At 50.9% G+C, this 21,231-nt stretch overlaps 1 long non-coding RNA gene across 27 annotated transcripts in view; it reads right to left on the bottom strand.

Moving 5' to 3' along the window:
- LOC101788242 (uncharacterized) overlaps positions 1-15,818 on the bottom strand; it is a 61,546-nt gene extending 45,728 nt beyond the window's left edge. For 18 of the 27 annotated variants that reach the window (XR_010039571.1, XR_010039578.1, XR_010039579.1 and 15 more), the window contains exons 1-3: positions 15,548-15,818; positions 13,941-14,092; positions 12,472-12,541 (exon numbers count right to left, since the gene is read on the bottom strand). This is a non-coding gene — a long non-coding RNA (uncharacterized LOC101788242). The remainder of the gene's footprint in view (positions 1-12,471; positions 12,542-13,940; positions 14,093-15,547) is intronic. The other 9 variants (XR_010039574.1, XR_010039589.1, XR_010039596.1 and 6 more) reach the window with 3 other exon arrangements.
- Positions 15,819-21,231: the final 5,413 nt, after the last annotated feature.

Here is a 21,231-nt window from a genome sequence, read left to right as displayed (position 1 = left end):
AACTGCAGAGCACACGCTGTGTCTGTTATCGCCTTCACTGGTTCAGATTCCGGCAGAGGAGCTAACAACAGAGCAAAAGGCCACTGAGCTCTACAGGGGAAGAGGAGAACAGGAAGTGCTCTGTGCCCTTTGACCCCGGAAGTGGAAACAGAAGTGTCAGACCGGGTGACTGAGGTTTTGCGCAGGAGAGGCAGCCATCTGCCTCCATGTCCACCACTTCGCCAGCCACAGATCTAAGCTCCTGAAAACAACCAAATCTGACTGAACACACAGAGACTTCTCTTGTAATCACTTCTAAACTCTGCAACAGAACAAGGACTTACAGGATATTTACAGCCTTCCAGGTTAACAGAAGTCATGGGAGGACACCCCATATGCGCAGGAGAGTATGTGTGGGTGACAAGCGGGTACTGTGCTGTTTTGTGTGAGAGGCCTGAGAATCCTTAGGTTTGGCAAACTTGGAGGTGGGAGGGGCTGAAACCAAGCCCTCACAGATGTGGGGTGACCACAGCATTTCCAATGGGTGCCACAGACCCCAGAGCCAAGGCAGCCCCATCCCTCTGTCCGTAAGGTTCTTTATTCCAGTGGGCAGCGCAGGGGACAGAAAGGTCAGCTCTCTGTCTTGGCAGCATCCGAGGAGATTTCAATCCTTAGAATTACAGCGCTTCATGTGGAGGCCGACCCGGAGCCGCCATTAAACCAAAGAGACTTTAAATTCATTTCACAGAACACATGGATTGTCCGGAGCTGGGAGTGGGTTAATGTTACTGCTTCTGTGAGCCGGGGGCATAATTTCCCTAATGGATGTGTGACATTATTTTCCATCTGGCAAATGACGGTGTCCTGCTTGAATCACAGAACAGTGCACTGACACGTCAGGCCAGGTTAGGATGTGTCTGTACTTCCGTTCTTTTAGAAATTTCTGAAAGCAAACAGCAAAAACACTCTGTCACCTCTTTAAATTATACAAAGCCATAGTGGAGCCAATAGGCATCATGAATTTCAATGTCAAAGCTGGGGATTTAGCTCAGCAGCATAAGTGCCTGCCTTGCAAGCAGGCGGTCATGAGTTCAATCCCCAGTACCGATAAAAAAAGAAGAAGAAGAAAAAAAAAAAGAATTTCAATGTCAAAAAGAAGGTTTTTTGAAATGCAAGAGTTGCATGTTTTTCACTCATAAACAAAAATCTAAACATGAGGCTTCGTTCTATTGCCAAACTCATTTCTGACTTTCTTTTTCCTCTTGTCTCTTTGAGATAGGTTTTACTACACCGTGTACCTACACCTGAGATCCCGTGGCTTGGCACTGTGTCCCAAGGAGAAAGAAGACAGAGCGCTTAGTGGGGTGCAGTCACCCAAGTTCTGATGGGGGGGGGCTGCACACCCAGGCAGCTTTTTGGTTCACTGGCTGATTATATTTGAAAAATAAGAAAATATGTTACTTCACAGCCTCAGGTTCCTCAGATGGCCCCTTACAGTGTCTTTAGGCCCTAGTGAAAGACCAGGTGCAGTGTGGACATTCCTATGGCATGAGATGTCCTAATTCTTCCAGACAGGGCTGACGTTTGCTAAAACACCAAAAATGGTTCTGGCATTGTCCAGAAAGGCACTCGGACCAATAAAAACTCAGGAGGACCTGGCCAGCACCAGCACCAACAGCTCAGCGGCACCATCTTCCCAGCCTCCCACATCTACAGGTTTGTGTCTGTGCCCACAGCTTCCTTGACTGGGTTCACAGGACCCTTATCCCCTGACCCCACAAAAAGTCCCTGCCCATAAACAGACGCACAACTGAGCCACTGGCAAGGAAAGATCAAAAGGGCGATGGAGGCCAAAGACTGCCATGTGGTCAGTGCATTTGAGCTGCATTTCAAGAGGGAGCCCAGTGACACTGACAGGAATGCAGATCCACATTCAGGAGACACCCGGCCCCCTGAGGATCCAATTGGCAGCTGTCAACATGAAACCTATGCAACTCTGGGAACCAGTTTCTTTTGGTACACATTTATTGCTGCATCAGCTAAAATCTTTGGCTGAATAGGAAGAAAAAAATATACATATATATGTGTATACAAACCAATCACACTGATTTTGAAACTAAGCTAGAAATATGTGGATAAAATAATGAAACCAACTGAAGGATATTTAAATGTTTATTTTCATGTTAAAATGATGATTACCCTGTGGTTAGAATATATGTTTATATTGGAAAATGAAGTTACTCTTTTTCTGAAAGATTTCCAGGGGGAATGAAAAGAAAAGTCCAAAAGTACTTCCAAAAGTAGTGAAGGATAAGATCAAAGTGTTCTGGAAAGTTCCACCAACAATACCAACAGGAGCCATGGACCTTCCAGGATAGAATTCCCAGTTTCAGGTTTCAATGTTTTTCCCGCCATCACTTTAGACATTTTTTGAGCCCGTTGCCTGTACATTTCAAAGTTACAGTTTTGCATGTTTTTATGTTAAAGGGTATGTATTAAATCACAACTCTTAGAGCTTCAGTAGACTCCTATATTACATCAAAAATAGCTGCTATCCATATTTCAGCATTAACTTTCCCATCACCCACTCTGTCCATTTATAAAACAGGTGATCAGAATTACATTACACATGTACCAAGCTTATTTATTGGAGGAAGGGTTACTGAATTTATAAAACATCTGTGATTTACAGAGAAGAGGACAGAGACTTGAGACAACTTTTCAGGGGATAGGAGCAGAATCCCCCTGGGTGCCCGTGACAGGTACGATTCAGATGAAGCTATCCTCTGTGACCCTTGCCGCCAGACTGTAAGTTCTTCATTGAGCAACACAATATTTACTGGGTTTTCAACACTCCAACATCGGAGAGACCCCTTTCCTAACAAAAAGTAACAAGACCATTGACCAAATGTACAAAGATAGGCTTTCCTATAACTTAAAATTAATGAGATCCCAATGACTCTACAGATAATGGCCATGGACAAAATTCAACCGGTATGTTCACTCCCTTCATGTTTACAAACAGAAATTCCCTGCTCAGACATCAAAGATTATTGTCATCTGTGATTTATCACCCTGGCAGTGCACAAGGGAAGCACTTAGGAACGCTGACCTTTCTTGGGGCACACACAGAGTATTCCGCATTGTGATAGTTGCTGATCTTGCAACAGTAGCGGCCATGCGGGATTGCCCTCTATATGTCCCACACTTCAGGACTCCTACGCACACACGTGTGTGAGCATCTGTGTACATGTGAATCTGCATGATGAGAGCCTCCCCCCCAACCTTCCATTTGACTTTTGTTTCGAACTCACTCAGTTCTAACACAAACACAGAGGCTGATTTGAGGGCCCCTTCAGGACCCTGGCCAGCTCCAGGAGGAGCCCCTACCTTTTGCTCCATGACCCTCCCCCATCAGATGCTACCCCTCATGGGAAATGCTCCAATGTACCTGTTCCTTAATGTCACCCCACACAGAGATGGCAATTTCCTTCTAAACTACACCGCCTATGTCCCACAGTCTCCCGGGCCCGTGGTATGCAGCCAGGTGTGATTGTGAGAGCCCCTTCAGGTGAGGCACCTCACTTTTGCGAATGAGCCCCCACCACGAACTCCTTAATGCTGAAGGCCCAAGCGGAGACCAGATGAGAACACCCCATAAAAGGAGCTGGACTCGTGGGTCAAGTTGTGCCTGAGATTTTCTTCAGCCAGTCTTGGGGTCACCTCCCCTGTAATCTCTTTGAAAGCTGCTTGCTAACTGGGGACTCTTCCTAAGTGGTGCCAGACGTCTGTTTGCAAACTCCTGGGCCACACTGCCTGGATACCCTGGCTCCAGTCTTCAGTCAAACTGAAGTTGTCAGAACCCCACCAGCTTTGGACACACTTTAAGCACTTACAGAACCCACAGAACACCAGCCTCCTCCAGAGCTCAAGCCAAGGTCCCCTGCAGCCCAGCCCTGTCTGCAAACACACTGCATGCAAGACACATGACGGACTTTCTGTCTGCCGTGTCATAGCTCAAAGAGCTTGACTGTCATGTTCCCACCCATGGGAATCTAAAGAGAACAACTGAACCAGACCAGCTCTCTTCTGAAAAGCTTGGCCACCCACTTTTTGGAGCCAGGAAATGATGCAGGTGACCTCCTGAATGTCCTTTTCACTTTAGACCTTTAGAATTCCACTTTCACACATGCAAAAGGCTTGGTTGACTCCTGCTGGGGCGAGCCAGTTTGCCTTCCCACCCAGCCATCTCAGCAAATAAAAACTCACATTTTGCTTGTTTGAAAATCTTGCTCTGCCTGAGGCCATGCACAATGTTTTTCAATATAGTTTTTATTTTAAGATTATGCAGGAAATTTTTTTATTCTCTGACCGCCTTGACTTTTCCACAGCTGTGATTTGCTCATACGAGCAGCTTCTTAGGCTGTGAGCAGTCACTTATTTTCATGAATTTGGGGGGGAAATTACTGTTCTCCACCAATGCACACCTGTGAAAGTTTAACGCTATCAGCGTCACGATTGAGACTTGTTTTTCATGGTCATTATACAGATGGATTTCTACACATGGCTAACTTTAAACACCATGAAAACATTGTTTGTTTTTGTTCTGGTAAAATGGGTAGTTCAGCCTGAAGCTATTTCCCAGGCAATTTTCCTCCTGTGTAGGGTCAATCCCCCTTTTAGACGCTGCTCTGGCTGAATCCCACAGGACCTGGCTCTGGTTCTCAGCCTTCTGTCCCAGCACTGGTAGATATGACCAGAAACACCTTCTGGTGCTGGTGGGCAGGAGTTATTTTGTTTTGTTTTTTAGACTCAGATCCTGTAAGATTCTAAGGGAAACTCCCTGGGTATAAGGCTTTGTTTTACTTTAAAGCATACGTGTTTACCCTGGATCTGAGTGAGTCCTTTTGAGACTCCAAGCACCACGGGGCCTTGCTGAGCCAGTGTTTAATTCAACAGAAAAACCACGCTCAGCCATCCAGCCGGTGGAAGAACATCCAGTTAGGACTCTGTCTCTCCGTCAGACCCTGGGCTCAGAGGCTCCGGAAATATGGCCCCCTTACCCTGCACCTCTTCACCGTGCTGATACCGTGTGTGTGGCCCTGCTGCCATGCATCATCCTGGTTCAAGGGCAGGACCCCCATGATTTTATTCAGCTGTGGTTCCTGGGATCAGAATTCCATTTGCTGGAGCGTGTGTGGGCTGCACTGGGCCCCTGAGTTCTGTGTTGGATGGGAACAGCTTCCAGGGTCCCCAGAAGAAACCAGGTGCTGGTGCCAGAGGAAGGAGCCCAAGCAAGTGGACGCCTCTCTCCTTTCACACCCTGGACTCCAGCACCTCTGGAGACGGGAGATGTCTCTGACTTCATTCCCAGGAGACCTGTTTCACCTTGGATTGTGGACATTTCTAAAGGATAAAAATGGTGGCTGCAATGTTTAGGGAAAAATTCAGGGTACGTGGGTCTCAAGTTAAGAGACAGAGAGAGAGGGTGAGGGGAGTCAGGGAGGAAGGAGAGATGGAGGAGCTTTCTTTAATCACTTGCCCCAGTCTAATGAGACGCAACCCACATCCCCAGAAGTTACTAATTCCGCAGGCTTCGTCTCCTGCTGCGGGTTGTGGTAAGTGTTATTTTTCTGGGGTGAGTTTTCCTTGACATAGAATCAGTTCACTTTGCTGCACTGTCCTCACTACAGTGAGCTGTGAGGCCAAGCTCACCTCTCCCCGGAAATCTCTCCTTTTCCCCCTTTCTGTTTGTGTTTGCAGTGACACATGTGGTCTGGCTGCAGGCACCTCCTGTGTGGTGCCACTAGCACCCCCTTTTGCTGTTTGAGGGCGTGGCTGGTGGTGTGACTGGCTGTGTCCCGATGTGTAAGGTTCATCCTCTTCTTCCTGTGCATTTGCCTGTCCTTGAGCATCACTGGAAGTCTGGTTGACAGCAACACATCCTGACAATGAAGGTGTCAAAGTACAAGGGAGAGAGTTTCAGGAGTGTTTCCCAGAACTCAGGTCCCTCCACAGCCCACGTGGCTGGAAATTCTAGGCTCTGCCTCCATAGCTGGGTGCATTCGGGCACCATGACCCATGATGATGCACAAATATGGCCTAGAAGCCATGGCAGCACGAGAGGAAGCATGGCCATGCTTGGCAGCAGCCCTCCTGGTTCATGACCCCATTTCTGAAAAGCAAACTCAGCCATTTCTTTTGCCTTTGTTCCTTAGTTTTGATTAAAAACTGAGGGAGAAGGTGGCCTTCAGTGGCAGAACAGGCTGATACATGGAGATTTGCTCTCCTGGTGAAATACTACTCAGCCACAGAAAACAGCAGGCCTTCTGCACAAAACCACTTGGGAGACTCCAAGAATGCGCCGACCTCAAAACCTCACACACCGCGTGATCCCTTTATTTTGAGTTTGAATATGCATGGCTTCAGTTGGTGATGGCAGGGCACTGGACACCAGAATAGGGCCTGGGGCGAGGGGCTGTGACCACCTGGTGTTAAGGGAGGGTTGGTCCAGAGGATTTCCCTTCTGATGACTGGTGATGGACAGAGCCCTGTGGCCTCCCTCTTGGGTGGCAGGAAGCCAGCATGTGGCTCCCCTCGAGGGACACAGTGTGTCTGTGCAATGACCCTGGTACTGGCTCAACTGCACACTTCAAGACCTTGGCATCGGGAGGCAGAGGAGCGGCCAGGGACCCAGCCTCCTGCACTGGGAAGGTGGTACTCTGTCTCTCGTAGGTGGCTTTTCTGGGAAAGCCAGGCTGTGTGTTGTGAGGGAGCTCCAGTCCTGTGAAGAAGCCCCGCCAAGTGTCCAGGGATAGACAGGGCCCCGAAGATGTGCAAGCCTTGAGCTTCCCAGTGACTTGAACTCCCACCCCGCACCACCCTGGAGGGCAGACAAGGTGCACTGGCCAAGCCCTCATGAACAGCAGAGCAGAGAGCAGAGCCGAGTCAGTGCTGGAGCCAGGAATCTCTGGACAGGCTTGTCACACAGCAGGAAATAACTGGGATGAGATTCCTTCCAAGTCCTCCATGCTGCAGGAAGAGGAAATTTCTGGATAGCAGGCTGATGCCCAGCATACAGCTCCTGCAGGGGGTCAGAATCTGTGGTTTGGACTCTCCCTCACCTGTCAGTTGTAGGATCTCACCTTGGGACTCCGGGCAGGGATCTGAGACACCAGAACCAGGAGCTGTCCCAGAAGACTCCTGCAAGCTTCTAGGGGGTGATACTTATTCAGTGTTCAGGGCACCAGGGATGTCTAACCTTCAGGTAGTCCTGACCAAGCACTGTTTTCTCTAAGGTTTCTTGACTTTCACATAAACTGCTTCACCAGGGAGCCCCATGCATATGGAAGAGACACCTTGGGAAGGCTGGATGTGTGGTATTGTCATGCAGAACAGGCAGGGCAATCTCCTGCCCCGGACCAGCAGTTGCCTCTCTAAGGGGGCAGCCAGGTCCTGCCTTCGAGGTTCTCCTGTCCTAGGGGAGGAGAGGGCACTGAAGGGGCACAAGCACATCAGCTGGTGTCAGCTTTGGGGTGAAACCCCAAGAAAACATCAGAACACTGCAGACAATGTGTCAGCTCCATTGGAGCTCCTTGAGGCCCTGGCTCCATACTCGGAGATGAAGGAGAGTGGAGAGGGCCATCTATTGAAAGCAACTAGGTTTTCTGAGTCTGGGCCAGCTGGAGATGTGGAAGGCAGACTGTTCATCAGCCTAGGGCTGGCCCCAAGCCACTGTCCCAGGGTAAGGCCTGGCCCACTGGGGAGAGGGAGGGGTGTGACAAGGCGGGGATTCCAGCTTCAGCATAGTGTTGTAGTGCTACATATTTTGCTGCATCCGACTTAGTACGCAGCCCATGGTTTACAGATTTTCTTGCTGGCAGCTGAGCCAGGTTGGCAGAGCCCAGTGGCTGCTGGCCCTGCCCCAACCATGTGAACTGGGGGGACAGGGGTCAATTATGCAGGGGAAATTGCTAACCCTGCAGCAAGCGATGTCTTCCTGTGACTGGATGAAAGGGCGGAGCCATCAGAGGAGACAGGTCCCCACCAAGGTTGGTCTTGTCTTAAAGCGCCCCACTGGGCTGTCTTCTCGCAGTGACAGATGAAAGCTGTTCATGACAGGAAGTCTGGCAGAGACCTGGGAAAGCCAGTCAGAATGCTGGGCCTTAGTAGACTCAGCCCCAGATGCCACTGGATCAAGCCTTGGGGCAGGTGAAGGCTCCTCAGATCCCGCTGGTTTATAAACACGGGTCCTGTTGCTGGGCAGCAGCTATAGCGGGTACCTAAATGACAGGAGCCGGCCCTCGCCCTCCACCTCGCATGTCTCACATTTAAATATTGCCCCTTCCGACTCGGGTATGGAATGAAGTGTGGGCATGAGAGAGCTAGGACAGGTTCCACAAGAGCGGAGCAGGAACAGGGTGGCAGTTGGAGAAGTCATCAAAGGACAAGGGTCACAGCGGCGGGGTGGTCTCTTCCTGCGAGGGCAGGGTTGTATGTTAGGGGTGGGTGTGGGGGACGGGAGCCCTGTCCTCAGCCAGGATACTGGGGCTAAGAACCTGCTCCCCAGCATGCACCCTCGGCTGTTGGGGTGAGTGTGAGCTCCAGCCCAGTTTGGGCAATGCCAAGCCACGGCCTCTGCCAGGTCCTCCGGGAGCAGGGGTTGGGGTCGAGCATTCTTGTCTGCTTCTCCCCCTCCCCACAGTGTCAGGCACTGGGTTTCTTACACTTGCCTCAAAAAGTATAGTCCAGCCTAGCTGAATGGAGACAAGGCCTAGCTGTGGCCCAGCAGAGGCGGGGTGGCTGAGCTCTGCTGGGAGGGAAACTGCAGAGCGCTCCCATGGGGCTGTGAGCCAGCAGCCTTCCTGGGTGCATTGCGTGCATGGAATGAAGGAGCCAGAGAGGCGTTGGCTTCTCCCTTTCACCGTGTAAACCTCGCTGTCCTGCCTCTCAGCCGCTGTGCTGTCTTCCAGGTTGTCACCTCCGCTCTCTTGGACTACTCAAGGCCCAGGCACTCAGGTTTACCCTCCATCAAGTACAGGTAGGAGACAGGAGGCAGGGGACTGTGACACACAGAGGACGAGAGGTCATGAGAGGGACAGACGGAACCCCAGCAGAGCTGTCCTGTACATCCCCACTGACTGGACACTCTGGGGTGCCTGCAGTTACACCAGGTTGTTAAGATGGCCCAGAGCAGCTGAGGCAGAAGACAGCACAGCTGGCCAGGATCTGGAGAGGGGCAGGGAGTGGTTCAGGGGACTCTCGGCTGCTTGTCCCTGAGCTGTGCTTAGCACTGAAAGTGTGACAGTTCTGGTCTCTGGCTGCAGAGCAGGATTCGTGTGGGGATCTCCTCCTACCCCTCCTTCTCCTCTTCCTCTTACCCTCTTCTTCTCCTTCCCTGTTTTTTCCTGCTGTTTCTTTCTTTCTGCCGGTGAGCTCCTCCCAGAGGGCCCTGGAACACACCTGGCTGTTTCTGAGGGAAGCTAAGATGTCACCACGGGGCAAGAGCACACCAGAAGATGTGGCCTTGGATATCAGGAGCTGCAGCTGGTCACAACCATTGTCCAGGTGACTGCAAATGTGGCTCTTTCCTCATCCGTCACATAGGAACCTGGCTCTGGAGTCCATCTGTGGCTCAGAACGAATGATTGGTGAAGGCATCTGTGGTATTTGTGCTCAGGGTATTTTGTGCTCACAATAAGCATAGGTTCTCCAAGTGCAAGGTGGGAGGTGGGAGGCAGAGGCACCCAGTGCAAATCACCTGACCGTCACTGCCGCGTCGCCATGGACTGTTTCTGCGTGGGCACTTCTGCCAGCCTCAGAATTGTTTCTCTGCAGCCTTTACCTCTCTCCCACATGCACATTGAATCCTCTTGTTCTTGCACCCTGAGGATTTAGAAGTTGCTGTTTCAAGGAGAGGAGGAAAGTGAGGTGCAGCCCTGCCAGCGTGTGAGTTAGCAGGATTTCCACAAGGATGAGTGCTAGTGATCCCCCAGTGAGACCAACTACTCTTCTTCTGCAGATTATGCTTTCTTTTCTCTGGTTAAGATTGTTCCTTGTGGATGTGAGGACCATTAAGTTCACCCTTGCAATGGGCGGTGCCCAGAAGCCACCAAAGATGTGGCCTAGATACTCTTGACTGCTCTGGGGGTATCAATTTCTTTCTCCTCTTCTGTGCTCTTTGTGTGTGCTCAGCACCATGGCTGAGGTTTTACTTATGCACTAATTAGTGAGTAGCCGCCACCCTGCACGATTAGAAGCTTAATTTGGAGCATCTTTCCTGCCACTTCTTGGAAGCTATTCTCAGAAATGGTTGGTGGTGAGCAGCAGAAATACCCTAGGACCACACTAAGAAAAAATAATCCTAAGGAATTAGAAGACACTGATTCTTCAGAAGGCTGGGGCTGCGGTTTTCTGGAAAAGGAAATGGCCTGCTCCCTGGACCTGTGGTTGTCCTTGATGATTGCTTTCCTCGGGGCAGGCAGGGCATCTGGCCATTGTATTTGTTTTTGTCTCAGTGTTCAGATTTGAGATTTCAGGGAGTATGCATGTAAAACAGTGCTTCAAAGACAGGGAGCACAAGTCGGGAGAATGGGAAGTGAAAAATGGGCAAAGCCACAACTTCTTGGAGATTTCCAATCCCTGCTCTCAGTGAGCTAACAGAACAGACAGTTAACAGGGATGTAGAGACCTGACCAACACTGTAGGCATCAAGAAACTCTTTTGATCGTGCCTTAGGCAAAGATCACACAGATGCCGAAAGGCACAAACAGGAAAACGAAGTGTTAATAATCTCCACTTCATTATAATTAAAATATTTGCTTTTCCAAAGACACTTGCTGGGAGAAAATTGGGAAACCTGGTCTGAGAAAGGACCTGCACCTATAATATATAAAGTGGTCTCAAAGATCAATAATAAAGAAACAAACAGCCATTAAAACATGGGCACAGTGCTGGAAAAGACATTTCAACTAAGAAGCCACGTAGGTGGAAATTAAACACAAGGGGGATCTGCAGCAGGGTCATGAGGGTAGAGCACGGAACTCAGGGAAGTTCTCCTGCTGCCTGGCAGAAGGGCTAAGCCAAGCCCGCAACATAAAAGGGGAACACGGAGTGCTGCAGGGGACACAACACATCTCAGACACGCAGGCAGGAGGCAGAGCCAGAACCAGGCTGTAAAGGAGTCTGCAGTGCAGCTATATAAACAGCACCTCCATGAGAAATGCATGGGTGTGCGCAGGAAAGCCCGTCTGGGAGGATTACAGCCTCTCCTTCCCTGGGCACCTCTCTGTGTCCTCGTACTGGGAAGACAAACTGCAGTACATCCATGCTGTGGAATAGGGTTCAGGTCAAAGAGGAGCAAAGGATGGTGCAAAGTGACCATCAGAGCCACGTCACAAATGCACAGGCAGCCAACTGGAAGGCTACAGCCTGCACAGGCCCACGTCCAGGACACAGTGCAAATGGCCAAAGTCCAGAGTCAAAGGCCACATCGGCGCTGCTTGGGGTTGAGGCAGAGGAAGCAGGTGGCCAAGGGGCACGGAGGAGGTGTTGATACTTTCTGTGTGTGATGTTTCCCCGACCTCGTGCCTGTGTCACCACTTAGAACCATACACTTGCAAAGGGTGAATTTCACTGCATGAAATCGGGCCATCAGAAGCCCAACTTTGGAACAAGACAAGTTTCTGTAAAATTCCATCCACCTGACATTGCATTTACTCAATTAATTCAGTAATATTCCTCCTCACTCCAATTCACACATGGGAAAGACACTTTTATTAGCCTTGTTCTTCATGACAACAAGCATATGAGGTTTCCAAGATGCCCAGGGGTTCGCTTCTCCCTCCAAGCATGAAGAGCTCCCCACCTCAGATCCCAGGGTTCCCAGTGGCCCCTCCCTTGTGATAAGCACTGAGAGGGGTGAAAGAAGGGAGAAAGGGAAGAGGAAAAGCTCAAACGGCATGGGCTGGGTTGTGCTGGGCCAGGAGGTAGCCCAGGGAGAAGAGCCGAATAGGCACCCTCTCCAGAGGGTTGCAGCTGCTCAGCATGGGCACAAAAGGCAGCTGTGTGGAGTGCCCAGCTCTCGGCCAGGGGAGGCAATGCCCTGTCTTGAATTGCAGTTAGACCCTGATTATTTTTGCCAGATAAAGAAGGTCACTTGTCTGAACATCCCTGTGGACCTAGCATTGTGTCTGATAAAATTCTACTTGTCTCCCATCAAACTGGGAACAGAATCTTAAAAAACAAAATCAACACATGAGATCCGTGAGTGTGACAGAAGAGAGCACGACATTTTGACACATGCACACGTGTGGAGGTTCAGTGTCCTCCCCCTGCAAACACAGAGCTGAGCATTTTCGTTTTGTTTCCCTTTGCTTTTTGGAAACACCATGGGCATAAAACAATCCCTGCCTGCAGGTGGTGCTTTTCGCAAACACCAGCTGGAAGGTTGGGGTGAAAGCGAAATCTACAAGCCAGAGCTCAACAGCTTACCTGAGAGGCTTCCAAGAAGCACAAATGTCCCTTAGAAGAGGAAACCAGGCAGGTGATTCCACTTGAGGGTCTGGAGGGGACAGAACAGGAGAAAGTGCATGGAGATGTTTGTACATGTGTGTGCATTTGTGTGCATGTGTGTACATGCATGTGCATGCATGTGCATGTGTACATGTGTGGCTATGTATAGGTTTGTGGTGGTTTGTGCAGGGCATGGTGGCCAGCATGTTGGTGCAGGGCAGAGAGGTCAGGGCACAGCCGACCTGAAAGACCTTTCTTCCCTAAAACCTGCACCTCTTCCTCCTCCTCCTCTGCAGCACAGCCTCCCAACCCTCACGAGAAGCTCAGATTTCTGAGGCACTGAAAGCCAAATGTTTGTTTGACTGTTTGAATTTAATTCAATGGATGGCCAAGCCTGGCCTGGAATGAGGGAAGGCTGTACTGGGCCCTCACCCTCCTTCTCCCTGTGAAAACACCTGCGTTTCAGACAAAACCACCAACACGCACAATGGACAGTGTGGTGGACGGGACACGGGTGTGAACACTGTGAGTGTGTGACCAGACAAAATATGACCTCCCTGCTGCACCTTACAAAGATCTCAGTCATTCCAGACCTGCAAACCATTTCATGAGGAGTACAGATCTTGGTCCTGTACAGCGTGGTCCCACCAGTGATGACACCACTCCCAGTGCATCCAGGCTCCACACCCCTGCTCCACGGCCTCACATGGCCCAGTTCATCAGCCCCTGACACGAGGAGACCTTGCTTCTGCTATTTCAATCTTAAATCCTAGTAGAAGATGCTCTCCTTTCAATGCTCTTTCCTATTTATGGAAACTCCCAAGAACAATTATGTATTTTCCACACCCTGGCAAAATTGCAAAATGTCTAGATCCACAGTCAAATATGAACATACAGTTGGTATTAAAAGTAGGCCAGAGGCCTCATGATTCCAGCAACTGGCATTGATTCTTGCAATGGAGAAGTCAGAGATGGTCTTACAAATTGTTAAGACATTACAGGGTCGAGCAAGGCTCAGAGCATGTTCCTTTTAGTAGATATCTCAGGGGCTGACATTTTACCTGTTGAGGAATCAGAGCTGGAAGGGAACTGTTCTTTTGGGTGATGAGAAATAAACAGCCAAAAATCATTTTGCAGATGCGTTACAGACCCTTGGACACTCAAACTGGGGGATCGGCACCCACAGCAATCACAGGAGAAAAGCACACTTCATCCAGGTGGCTCTGAGCCTGGTTGGGGTGGCCTTGGACAGGCAGGAGTCCTGTATCCCATCACCTCCATCTTCCCACCTCCTCCTCCATGATCCAGTGGGTCTCAGGTCCACTAAACTGCTATCCCTGCCCCTCGTTGTGGATATCTACTATGAATAAAAACTGCACACACACAATCTGAGCTTTCACTAAGGAAAGTCCACAGCTTGCTTTAAAAGGCACATTCAGCCTCCTCACCTGATTGTTACATCCCCTGAGGACGCTAGGACCCCAGCAAGAGCTGTCCCCAAAGCAGTTTTCTAGTCACTAGGTTTGGCATCAGAGGGAGGTATACTGGGAAGGGATTTCCAATGGTCACTTTATATGCACAGAAGAGGAGCCTGGAAAACCTGATCAAGAGCAAACAGCAGATTTCAGCACAAGCTCCAGGATGTTTGGGTTTGAAACACAACAGCAGCCCCCCCCCCCACTAGGGGCTCACAGCACCTCACTCTTGCCAAGTTGGAGCTGGGAAGCCATTCTCTCAAGGGAAGCAGATTTCCCCACAATATCAGATGGTGCATAATGACTTCTGAAAAGCAAGCCTTACTTTTTAACATCAATTGATAAGTTGTCTCTCCTGATGCATTTCCAGCCTAGCCTGGAGCTCTAAGGGGGAAGGAGCTCGCGGTTTGTGTCGGGGTGGATCTGAGGTTTCTCTGTGCACTCAGAGCCCCAGGCCGTGCCCAGCCCGCTCTGCTGCCTGAAGGCTCGGGACACATGTGCGCACCTGGCCTTCAGTGGGACCAAGACCTCAGCCAGCGCGCAGTGGCAGCAGCAGTGGCTGCTTTCTCGGCTGCCAGACCGCGCCCAGGGACTTGGGCAGCTGCTGGGGCCCAGCTACAGAATTCGCTGGGAGGGTACCCAGAGCCAGCTGCTCTTGCAGCTTGGTGGAGACCGCCGGTCCCGCCCCATCCCCAGGCGCAGCATCAGTGAGGTCTTGGTGATCACAACAGGATCTTTGGGGGGCTCTCTGGGCGCCCTAATTCAGCTCCCGCAAGGCAAACCCCAAACCTAAGGCAGAGTCATCCTTATGGTTTAGACTAGGTGACCAAGAGGAAAAACCTCCGGAGATACAGCTGAGGGAAGCCTTCTCTGGACACAAGACCCAAACACGCCTCCCTCTTGCGCCCAGAAACACAGCGTCCCTCATTCTGGGTACCTGAGAGAGACCTGATTTCCTGGCAACCAACCCTGGGGGCTCGACCTGGGGTGTGATGACCCAGCGTGGGTTCTCCAATCCCAGGTTGCTAAAAGGAGGTGTCAAGGGCCAGGGCTGCATCCTAGGTCCTAGGCCACTCAGTCTGAGCTGGGGACAGGACACGCCCAGCGGTCGGAAAGGGATGTAGGATCGCGCTACGCAGCTCCTAGATTGAAGGTGCTGGGTGGGGGGGCGCCTGGCACTGGGGTCCGGACTACAACCAGCGCCCAGCCACGCCCCCTCCTCGCCCAAGGCAGTCCTGATCATGGTGCTCTGGGGTTGGGTATGAGGATCCAAACCTAATTTCCCAAGCGCCAGGTGCCGGTCGTGCCTTCCCGGAAGGGGCTGACAGCTTTGCGGAGGCGGGCAGAATGGACACGGCCTCGCCGCCATCCCCCTCTCGCTCGGCCATGCAGTCCTCACGCACCGGACACGGGAGCCCACTCCTAGCTGAGTGTGGGGTCGTCTCTGTGCCTGGTTTTGGGGTGCCCTTTGTCCCTAGTTTTGGGGACCTATCCTCTGGATGTAGGGTTCCTTCCGCGCCGCTGTGGATCTCTCTCGTGCCCAGTTTTGGGGTCCCACCCGAGGCCGCGCCCCGTCTCACCTCTGCCCAGCAGCGCGCCCAGCACCAGGCTCAGCACCCCGCACAGCGGCGCCACCGGCCCGGGGGCCGCGCCCTCGGAGCGCATCCTGCCGCCGTCACGCCGCCCGCCGCCGTCCCGGGCTGCCCCGCCCGACCGCAGCTCCCGCCGGCCGCCCCATGCCCGGCCCCGGCCGCGAACAGGCCGCTGCGTCTCCGCGTCCGCGCCCTAGTCAGCGCTGCCCTGCCGCTCACGCAGCGCCACTGACAACTTTTCTCCGGCTCCGCCTTTGCCGCCGGCCCCGCCCACCGACAAACCACGCCCACCCCGAGGCCCTGCCCCGGCGTCCTGGTCTGTTGGCCCCGCCCCGTCCCCGCCTCCCGCAAGCCCGGCCCCGCCCCCGAGCCTGGAAAAGGGCGGAGTGCTGTTGGGCTGTCCCGATGTCCTCAATGACCTGGAAAACGTCCACGTTTGCTGGTCGTTTTCACTTTGAAAAGAACCCGAATTCGCACAGTGCCAGGTCTACTGAGAGGAGGATGGAGACTGCGTCTCGATGTTTTCAGTTTGCGGAGTTTTATGGCAGTGTTTTGAATGTGTTCAGGAGCTGGAGGCAGCCACAGAAGGAGGCTGACGAGGGGGCTTCCTGAGCTGCGTGGGAAAGCGGCGCAGAGGTGCGGTGAGGTCAAGGGGAGGGGAGGAGTTGGTTGTAACTTTTCCTCCCGACCTTCGCCTCATCTCTGGATCTCACCTTCTACACTGTAGCGGGGACTAAGTTGGTTCAGCCACTGTGGAAAACCACAGGGGGACCTTCGGGGACAGAGAGATGGAAGCACCCTGAGGTCCGCGGTCCCAGGATTGGGTGGGCACCCAAAGGGAGGAAACAGGCATTTCAAAGGGACGTCTGGGCTCTGTGTTCACTGAAAGTTGATACCACAGCGAAGACAAAGAATCGACCATCATGTTCACCAGAAGATAAGTGGGCAGTGAATATGTGGACTACTGTCCATCCTTTAAGATGGACATCCTGCCATTTGTCACAACGTGGATGAACTCAGAAGAAATCATTCTAAGTAAAACTTGTCAGCTGTGGAGAGATAAATTCTGATGATCTCAAAAGACACAAACTCACAGAAGCAGAGTAACACAGCAGTGCCCAGGGGTCAGGCTGGGAGTGGGGCTGGGGATACACTGGTCATGGGACACAAGGTTTCAGTTAGGAGGAAAGAGTCCAGGAGGGCCCTTATGCAACATGGTGACCACGGGTGATAAACGTGCATTGAGTCTTTAAAAACTGCTGAGAGTCGATTTGAAATATTCTAACCTCCCAACACACACACACATGTGGGATAATGTTATGATAATTAGTTTATTCAGTCATTCTACAATATCCACACATATGAAAACACCATACTCTGCACTATACACATATTCAACTTTTGTTAAATACATTTTAAGGACAAGCAGAATGAGAGGTAAAAAGTAAACGTAAGGCAAAGAGTAATTACAGGGTGCTTTGTAAGCTTCCAACAAAAAGCATAACCAGGTGCCCAACGCTGTCACATCTAATCACCTCAAGTGTCAATAAAATAGCATTACAAACAGTGTATATGTACTTAACAGAAGTCAAATTGCACCAAGCAAAAATGGGTCAAAATTAAGGGGTGATACTGATACAGAGAGAATTGTTCCAACGAAAGCATTCCTTCAGTAGCAACTGAAAAAGACAACTGTCTGTGCATGTATCAGATAACCTATTATCAATTTATCAGCTGTCTCCATATCTATCATCTCCCTGTGTGTGACCTAATCTGCTATCCTTTTATTATCCAGCATTTATCCCTGTGTAGACCACCCACCTACCATCTATCGGCATGTCTCTCATCTGTGTGACTATTATTTGTCTCCTCATCAGCAGGTCCAGGTGATCTGACCATTATCAATAGCCTTGGCCCGACTGGTGCATATAAAACTGTACACATGTAGTTTTCTAGGATACACAATGTGCCCTCCACCATAGACCATTCTGTGAACAATATACCAGGTGCAAATAAATTTAAAGGATTAATACCATCTGAGGAACTGACCACAAATGGAAAAGATTAGAAGTCAGCGGGCGATAACATGCCTAGAGAAACCCAAATACTTAGAAATTAATCAAGGTCCCACTAACACATGAGTGAAGAGACTCACAGGGAAGATGGGAAATTATTTCTAGTTGAATGATAATGAAACCACAAGATAAGTAAATAAAACCATAAACCCCCTGTGGATTGTGGCTAAGAAAAGGGTCAAGGGTGAAATTACAGCTTTAATATTTGTAGAACAGTGGAGCCCAAATCGTGTTTTAAAGCTAAGCTTTAAGCAGATGATGGGAGGCCTGGTGTGGCAGTGCATGCCCACAGTCTCAGCACTTGGGAGGCTGAGGCAGGAGAACTGTTGCCATCCCACACCTGCCCAGGACTGCTCTTCCCGTGGGGAGAAACAGCTGCTCCTGCCACTTGGGAGTGGGAGGGACCCGAGGCCCAGGCCCTCTCCACGGAATCCAAGGAGGCCTGATAGTTCCCTTCTCTGCCTCACTCATCACCATCTTTGTGAACAAAGCACATGGCCTGGGGACTCAGAAGCTTCTCTGGGTCGAGCCGAAATTCGCACACCATGGAATTTACTATCATGGAGTGCAGAGTGAGGTGGCTGCCAGTTTATTCTCAAAGACGCACACAACCATCACCACTGTCCAATGCAGAACTTTCTTCAGGTCCACAGCACCCTCCTCATGCCCACCTAGGCCTGGCAGCTGGTCCTTGCTTCCATCTCCATGACTGGCCCCTTTGGGCCCTCGGGAAACAGTGCCCAACCTGGACCTGGACTCCGACCCAGGGCACCCTGTGACTGAGTGGCTCGCTTCATGCTGTGCTCTAAGGCTCGCCCGGGGTGCAGTGATGTGGGTGACGCGGTCCTCATCACAGTGAGATGTGGCTCTGTCAGTGATCGCCATGTGCCTGCTCTTCCCTGAGGTGCTTCACACTCTCACCCTCTGGCCAGAAAGGCCCCGAGGCGGCACTGACCCAGTGCTCCATTCCAAAGGCCTATGTGGATCAGGGTTCTCTCTACAACTAAAGGGGACCAGGGGCCTGCATTCCAGGTGCTTGGTCCACCAGAGCTGTCCCAGGACGAGGACTCTATACTTCTGCTTTCCCAGGACCCCCCAGGCTGTTCATGCAAAGGTTGAACAGCACGGGCAGGCAGTGCATAAGTTGCTCATCAGAGGTGGGTGAACAACAGCCTCCAAAACTCCACAATACGGTAGCCATGCAAGGCTGTCTGCCTGTGGACGTCCAGGGCCTCAGAACCATCAGTGTGGTTTATGGTGGGAAGCCATCGTGTCACAAGGGCAGGGAGGGGACCCCCAGCGAGTCGCAGCCCCAAGATGCCAGCTCAGGTGCAGCCCTGCATTGCATCTCATGAAGGGCTCTGCAAGTGTCCAGCACTCTGAGGATTAAAGGTAACACCAGGTGGACGCCAAAGCTCCCTGGGTTTCTTTCCTTCAGTGCAACCTGTGGGCGGAGACTGCGAGCACTGATTTGCTCGACTTGTGAGCCATACCAGAATGCGAAACACATTCAATTTCCCAGGAAAACGAAAACCTGAATCCTTTTCATCTTAAATACATTGGAAATGATTTTAAAGTGACTTCATACAGATTGTTACTCCTGTAAATCAAATATACTCTAAACTGCAATGAAATGGGAAATAGCTCTGGATATGAAGTAATAGCCCTTAGGCCCTGCAAATAAATCATGGAATTATACAGCTAAAATATATCATCAGCAGCAAACACTGGCACATGGGGAAGAAACTTCACAAGTGGTCTGGTAACGGCTTCTCACACCTCGAGAGTTTTACAGGTAGAGCAGGGCCTGGTCTGTAGGGCGGGCAGTGCCGGGACCAACGAGCCACAGTGTGCGGTAAACGAAGGTAGAATGAGCTCTTGTTCTCTGCTTGCAGGCAAAGCAAATCAAGCAACAATAATAACAACAAAACCCCATACGTCTGACTGATTTCCACCCTGCTTGCCACAGTCCATGTAGTGAAATCAGTATTTCAGTAAAAAGCAATAAACACACACAGAGGGGAGAATAATGCACCAAGCACACTCGAGCATGCAGTAAAAACAAATGTTACCCCGACTATTGGTGGAATAATAAACAGCAAGGAAAGAAATGTTAAAAAGAGCTCTAATCTAAGCAAGTGTGCTTTCCTGTTCCAGAGTGGCTGTGAATCTCATTCCTCATTGAGCTCGGGTTGTGGAAATGCACACTTTTACACACACAGGAGTCTGAGCAAAGACTTGCTCTAGAGAACCAAACACACTCCAGACTCTGACCCTCTCTGGGCAGCCTTTTATTCAGCGGCTCCTTGCTACTTGGTGCCTTACTGTCTGTCCTCTGATACTTCTGTCTTTTTTCTGTCCTCTCCCTGTTTCTGAGATGCCTGCAAATCATTACAAATCAGTCAGGAAAGATTTCCTCCAATCTCCCGAATAGAGGGACGCCTCTCCCAGAATGCTAAGCAAGCCCCTCTGACACCAGCTTTCCAACTGGGATCTTAGGATGGGTGACATTTATTGGCAGGCGCTAATTAGTCTGCAGGAGCTGACTCTGCAGGGCCTGACTCCTCTCCCCATCACTCACAGGGAGACAAACTCTTCTCCCAACACCGCGCTCACTTCTGGCCCACTGCCAGGATGGTGTTTGCTCTGCCTTGTGTTGCCTCCTCGATTGTGAGAAGACCAGCATTGGTGACTCAGTGGACAATGTCATTGGCATTAAGGGCTGGATTCTTGGGAAAGCCCGGTTGTATTTCAGTGCCCGTGGTTAGGTTTGGGAAATTAGGTTCCTTCTGGTCTCCTGGTCTCCTCGGTACAGGTGCTTTCTTGGTTTAGAATGTATAGCAACCCAGATCTGAGAGGCAGAATAGGAGCTGTCAGCACACAGGCTGTGCAGGGAGACACACACAGGGTACCCCTGGATAAGCAGGTGATGCAGACCGCCCATTCCCACCTCCACGTGTGGCCCCATTTGGAAGATCCGTCTTGCCTTTGCTGTCCCACTTTGCTCACTGTTACCTGCTCCACGGAGCACTCCGAGGTGTAGCCCAGGTTCAGTGCTTTCTTTCTCTCTCTGACTTACGAGGTTTTATCAGTTTTTTTTGGCTGCAAGAGACACCAAACTCAGCTTGCCTTAAATCACAGGATAACGTGGGCGTCTTGAGCCACGTGGTGGCAGAATAACAAATGTCTGTGAGTCCTCACTCTCATCCTGGAATCTGAGAATATGTCACCAGCAAGGCAGGGGGGACTAAGATGGCATTAAGTTATGTGTCAATGAAGGGGAAACAGCCTGGATTATCTGGGGGTGGGGACAGCATACTCACAGCAATCCTCAAGAGAGGGATGCGGGAAAGAAAGAAAATGTCACAATGCCAGCAGACATTGCAGTGTTGTGCTTTGGGACGGGGAGGGGCCATAAGCCAGGGACTGCAGGCAGCTTTAGGAAGCTGGGGAAAGGCGAGGAAATGGATTTTCCACTTTTCCCTCCTGAAGGGTAGGTGCCACCACCATCATAGCTTTAACCTAGTTAGGTAGATTCAGGCATCTGATCTCCAAACAATTGGACAACACATTTGTGTTGATTTATGCCATTGGGTT

This window comes from Cavia porcellus, unplaced genomic scaffold (assembly GCF_034190915.1).
Source record: "Cavia porcellus strain 051 isolate PalLab524CR breed Dunkin Hartley unplaced genomic scaffold, mCavPor4.1 scaffold_16, whole genome shotgun sequence".
NCBI classification, from domain to species: domain Eukaryota; kingdom Metazoa; phylum Chordata; class Mammalia; order Rodentia; family Caviidae; genus Cavia; species Cavia porcellus.
Note: the sequence above shows the minus strand (reverse complement) of the source record. Positions and strands in the feature narration are given on the sequence as shown.